The sequence below is a fragment of the Populus alba genome, chromosome 4 (assembly GCF_005239225.2).
Source record: "Populus alba chromosome 4, ASM523922v2, whole genome shotgun sequence".
Taxonomy (NCBI): Eukaryota; Viridiplantae; Streptophyta; class Magnoliopsida; order Malpighiales; family Salicaceae; genus Populus; species Populus alba.
The window spans coordinates 205,970-212,737 of NC_133287.1; positions in this window are offsets into that span (position 1 = coordinate 205,970).

Below are 6,768 nucleotides of genomic sequence, written 5' to 3' on the forward strand. Positions count from 1 at the left end.
GCAGGGGAGATTTTTGGTAGTCAAAATGGTGGTGGTCGTCGTATGATGAGGGTGGTGGCTAGGTAGAGGGAAATCAATAGAGCATTGATCAAGCACTAAAAAGGGTTTGTTTGTTGGGGAGAGAGAGAGAGAGAGAGAGAGGGGTCATTTTTTTTGATGAAGCATGAGAGAAAGAGAAAAAAAAATTATATTTGAGATAGAAGCATTATATAATGATGAAGTTTTTCATCATTAGTCTAAAACAGTTGAAAAGGAACTCTTCAAAAACAAGATAAAATGGCTAGGGATTAAAATTTAGTCTTTAAAATTAATTGGTCATCTTATGAATAAATAATAAATAATTCTACCCTTAAAATTGTTGGTATTAGCATTAAGATACACTTCATGGCTAATTTCCATAGTTGTTTTGTTGTATTACTGTAAGTGATTTATTTTTTTTTATAAAATTTTTAATTTTGCATAATATTTTTACATGTATGCAGTTTTGTGTTTCAGATGCAGGAAGATTGGAGAAAATCCTATCAATTATAGTAACAAAAATTCGATTTACCAAAAAAATATGTTAGTATTTGCATCCACATTTTTAATCCAAAACTTCCTATAAAATTGGTTATTTTAGAAAAATTACACCAATTAAAGCACGGTAGGATAATCGTTTCCTTATGTTGATTTTCAGAGGCATTTACATTGCTAAAGCATTTGCAATTGCAGCTCGGTATGTGCAGAGGCGCATGCAATGAACAGATGGAGGTTTGCGTTTCTTTTTCTATTTTTCCCTTATTTTCTCATTCTTGTCAAACATTGATTATGAATCTCACATTTAACACTTCTCTTTTTCAGATACAAAGAAATTTACAGTCCCAGATTGAAGAAACAAGGGAGGCAGCTCAAACAGATGCTAGACCATCAACTAAAAAAAACAGGAAATACTAATCTTGCCAAGCATCAGAATAACTAAAAATCCCATCAAACCATCAGATGATTTTGAATTCAAGAATATTTCAGCTATAAAAGAATAGAGATGCACAAACGCTAACCCTTCACTCCAATATTGTTTTATGTCTTCACCCATGCAATCACTCAATCATCAAATACAATATAGTATGTTGGTTTTCTTATAGAAAGATAGAAATAATTAACCTTGTTTCAAAAAACATATAAATTCATTGGTGTCCTTTCTTAATTACAAATTTTAATTTATTTTGTTATTCATATCAGCTGGATGTTTTACATCTACTGTAAAAACTTCAAACCAGATGTTCTTATTTTTTATTCGTATTAACTTTGATACTCCAAACTTTTAGATTTTTTTTTTAATTTGATACCATGCTTTTTAATATTATAATCTAATCTTTGAATTCAATTTTTCTTATACCTTGAATTCAAATTATGAATATAGTCATAAAAACTAATCGATAATATCCTTTATTACTAAAGGAAAACAAAATTGAAAATTACAAAGGGAATTAATTTTAATCGGTAAAATCATAGGGTAAAGTATTCACTTTTACCCTGACATTGCTCATCATGTCAATTACAAAGAAGAAATCAACAATGGAATATTCCATCGGTATTTTTCAGAGAGCAGTGGGATTGTTCACTTTCCAATTGTATTGTTAATTACTGTTCTTTACAGATGAATTAACCAACGGATTGAAAAGTCATTGGTTGTTATTTAGCGGGATTCTAAAAATTTAGTATAAATTGAGAATTTAAATTAAATTTTACTGACAGAGTTGAAAAGTCATCGATGTTATTGATAGTTTCTGAAAATTTTGATTAAATTAAAAATTTAAATTAAATATTACAGACGAAATCATCGACGAATGATTAGAAATATTAATATTTAATTAATCCGTCGATAAAATGCCCTAATAAATAGAATCCCTCATTTCACAATAGACAACCCTGTTCTTCTTCTTCTTCTTCTTCTTCTTCCCTTTATGTAAAAAAACGTCAACATCCTTTCTTTCTTTATCAATCCTCTTTTCTCTCCTCAACTCCTCTTCTCCTCCACTCTTAGATATGTTCTTCTTCTCTCTTTTTTTTTTCTTTTCTTAAAATTTTTTTAAATAAACAATACTTTATGAATTTATTTTTTTTCTCTTCTTAACTTCACTCATAACTACTTTAAAGATAATTTTTTTTTTCATTTTTATTCTTTTTGTGTTTTTTTTATTTATTTGTTTTTTAATTTTATTTTTAAATTTTTATGTCTTAATAATTGTATGAATGTTGTTGTAGGATTTTTTTTCATATGAGATCAATGTTGTTGTTTTATTTTTTCTGTGTATATTATGTGTTTGCAAATTTCGGAGTTGATTTTCTTCTCATTTTTTTTTTTTTCCAAGCAACTCAATTTTGAAAGTATTATGGTAGTTGATTTATATTAATTTTATTATTATTCTAGTTTTTTTAAAAATAAATTTTTTTTAAAAAACATATTTTTTAAATAATCATCGATAAAATTGCATATGGTATTTTTTTTTTTTTTGTTATATGACAATTTTCTAGAGGAAAATTACTAACGGAATGAATTGAGAAATGTTTTTTGACCCGTATTTTTCATCTGTAAAACCATTAGTTTTTTATTATTTTTTTACCGATAAAATTAGCGACAGATGATAGAATTACCAACGAACGTTATTTCAATGGATGTATTCTATCAGTGAATTAGTTGGTAAAATGTTCATCAACGGAATGCAGGTAATCTCTCTTATGAAAAAATTCATCAGGAAAACTATTAAAATGTTGTAATTACACTATTCTTCGAAAAAGAAAAGAAAACGACAGAGCTGAACCTTATTTGCGATAATCAAAGAGGATATCCCACCTTCTAGCAATCAAAACCTTTACTATTCACAGATATAACAAATAGTAGCCATGTCCTGTGCTTTGCTCATGTTCATATTTGTTTGAGACATCTAAACATCACAGGAAACATCTAAACATCGCTTCTTCTTTTTTATACAAAAACAAATATGAACACGAGCAAAGCGCAGGACATGGCTACTATTTGTGTATATCTGTGAATAATAAACGGCAATGCTTGTCACTTACTGCTTATTTTTCTTTTTTCAGGAAAGAATTTGCTGACTTTCTAGCAGGGATCAGTTCCTGGACACCAGTTGGTGTTCTGGTGCAAGCGTTATTTCTAAGGTGCCTACTGGAAAGGAATCCAGTATTTAGTGATGTTTACGTAGAGAGAAAGAGAGTCTGCAATGGGAATTTAGAGGTTTAATGGCAACTCCATTAATCATTCTTTCATTATACTTTTCATATATCTTCTGTTACAACCGTGCTGCATATATATACACAGCCTACCCATTACTGGCCTAACCGTATCCTTTTATTCCGGACTGATGAGCACACACAACCTGGTGCTTCAGTTTGTTACAGGAACAGTGGTGCTAAATGAAACGGGGCGTTTTAGTCCTGGCTATAACGACTATAACGGCTTTTTAACAATTCAAATTATAACGGCTATTTTAACAATCAAAACTACCCGCCTTAGCCTGTGCATGTAACAGGCATCCCCCCTTCAAAAAGCGACCTTGTCCTCAAGGGAGAATTCAGGGAAACGACAATGAATCTCATCAGCAAACTCCCACGTAGCATCAGATGGTGTGAGACCCTTCCAGTGGATTAGGACCTGAGTAGTGGCCTGGTTATCTTTTTTCACCATCCTGCGATCCAAAACTGTTTGGGGAATAATCATAGGAATTGAAGGACTACTAGGCACTGTGGACTGCACTATCTTGTTTCCAATGTGTTTCTTTAACTGGGACACATGAAAAACTGGGTGAATGGAAGCCGTGGGGGGTAGTAACAGCTTGTAAGCTACAGAACCAATCCGTTTTAGGACTGAATAAGGTCCATAGAACTTGGAAGCAAGTTTCTGAGAACTTCTGCGTGCCATAGTTTTCTGTCGATAAGGCTGTAACTTGAGGTAAACTAAATCCCCAGGAGCAAAATGTCTGTCACTACGCTTGCGATTGGCAAGTTGTACCATGCGATGTTGAGCTTTGAGTAAATTATCTTTGACTTGGCCAAGCATCTCTTCTCTCTGGGTAAGCAGTTGATCAACAGCCTCTACTGTGGAATCTTTAGGAAAGTAGGGGATGTGTAGAGGAGGAGGAAAACCATATAAAATCTCGTAAGGAGTAGACTTAGTGGCGGTGTGATAATTGGTGTTATACCACTATTTAGCAAGAGGCACCCATTTGGACCATTGATGAGGACTACCACCAAACATACAACATAAATACTGCTCTAAGCACTTATTCACCACTTCTGTTTGGCCATCAGATTGTGGGTGGTAAGCTATAGAGTGATGTAGATCGACTCCCTGATGATGGAACAGTTGCTGCCAAAAATGGCTCAAGAAGACTGGATCCCTGTCACTGACAATTGTAGATGGAAGGCCATGCAACTTATACACATTGTCCATGAAAACTCGGGCTACCGAAGAAGCTGAATAGGGATAACTAATGGCCATAAAATGTGCATATTTGCTAAACCTGTCAACTACCACAAAAATGACTTCCTTACCTTCTGATTTAGGAAGGCCTTCAATGAAATCCATGCTGATATCAGTAAAGGGAGCAAGAGGAATAGATAAAGGTTGCAGCAAGCCTGGCGTTAACACATTTTCATGTTTATTTTGCTGACAGATACCACATTCCCTCATAAATTGCCTAATGTGTTTTTGTTGCTTCTTCTAGTAGAGCAAACTCCCCACCCTTTGAGCAGTAACCACCACCCCTGAGTGGCCACCTGAAGCTGTATCATGGTATAAGGAGATCAACTTGTTCTGTAATGCAGGGTTGTGGCCTACCACGATTTTTCCCTTCCTGTTTAAGTGATTGTTGACCCACGTATAGTGAGGATGGGAACTGGGGTCATGCAGCAAATCTTGTATAATGTGTTTGAGACTGTCATCTGATGCCCAGGTCAACTTGATTTCATCCATGATAGGAGTAGAAATAGAAGACATGATCATTGTGCTTATGTGTCCACTAGGAATCCTTGATAAGGCGTCTACTGCTACATTCTCTTTCCCTTTGCGATATTCGATCTCATAATCAAACCCAAGTAATTTAGTAAGCCAGAGGTGCTGAGAAGGATATGTTACCTTTTGATCCAGCAAATGCTTAAGGCTAACATGATCAGTCCTTATGCGAAAATGTCTTCCCCACAGGTAGTGTTTCCATTTAGCCACGGCTTGTAGGATTGCAAACATCTCCCTCTCATAAGCAGATAAGACCTGCTGCCTAGGACCAAGAGCCTTGCTGAGGAAAGCTATAGGATACCCTTCCTGCATCAACACAGCTCCCACACCCGTGCCTGATGCATTTGTTTCAATTACAAATAACTTGGTCATGTCGGGTAATGCCAGAATTGGAGGATGTGTCATTGCTTGCTTTAATGTTTCAAAAGCAACCGTAGCCTCTTCATTCCATTTGTAAGAATCCTTCTTGAGGAGCTGGGTTAAAGGTTTGCAGATGGTCTCATACCCTTTAACAAAACGTCTGTAGTACCTTGTGAGTCCAAGGAATCCTCTCAGCTGTTTGATGTTTTTAGGAAATGGCCAATTGACAATGGCCTTGATCTTGACTGGATCCGTGGCCACCCCAGACTTGGTGATTACGTGGCCCAAATATTCAACTTGAGAACTGCCAAAAACACACATGCTTTTCTTAGCAAGAAGTTTCTGGCTCCTGAGTATTTCAAACACAATTTGTAGCTGCTCGACATGCTGTTCCAAGGTAGGACTGTATACCAAGATGTCATCAAAGAAAACTAGAATGAATTTTCTTAAATACCGCTTGAAGATGTCGTTCATCAAGCTCTGGAAGGTAGCGGGTGCGTTTGTTAAGCCAAATGGCATAACCAAGAACTCATAATGGCCATTATGAGTTCTGAAAGCTGTCTTGCAAATGTCTCCAGCCCGCATCCTTATTTGATGATAACCAGCCCGTAGATCAACCTTAGAAAACACAGTAGCTCTGCCCAGTTCTTCCAACAATTCTTCTACAATTGGAATAGGAAACTTGTCTTTGACAGTCATTTTATTAAGAGCTCTGTAATCCACACACAAGCGCCAAGTGTCGTCCTTCTTCCTTACCAAAACTACAGGTGAAGCAAAAGGGCTAGTGTTGTGTTGTATGATGCCCGAATCCAGCATTTCAGTGACTATTGTTTCCACTATGTCTTTTTGTAAGCCAGCATGACGATAAGGCCTGAGATTGACTGGTTGGGATCCTTCTTTGAGAGGAATGGCAAGGTCATGTGCTCTTAGAGGAGGCAGTCTTGTTGGCTCCTTAAAAATGTCCTGGTAAGAATGCAACAATTCATCTATGGTTGAATTATTTCCAATGTTAGGTTGAAGAGTTGATGTCATTGAACTGATAGCATAATCACTATCTCCCACCACCCTTAGGCTGCATAAATTCACTTCCACCAGCTGGTTTGGATTGTTCAGTAGGCTATTGAATTGTTCAAAGCCAATAGTCTGCAGCTTAACTAGAATATCCCCTTGCAGAAAAATATCCTACCCTTGCCATATAAAAGACATCCACAATTCTTTGAAATTAGATAAAATGTTACCTAATGTAGCTAGCCATTGTACTCCCAGCACCATGTCACAATTATTGAGTTCCACGACAAACACATCTATGGAGAATTGGACTCCCTGCATTCTCCAGAGGAAATTCTTAAACACAGAATTGCAAGTCATCTGGCCTCCATTTGCTGCTTCGACTGCTA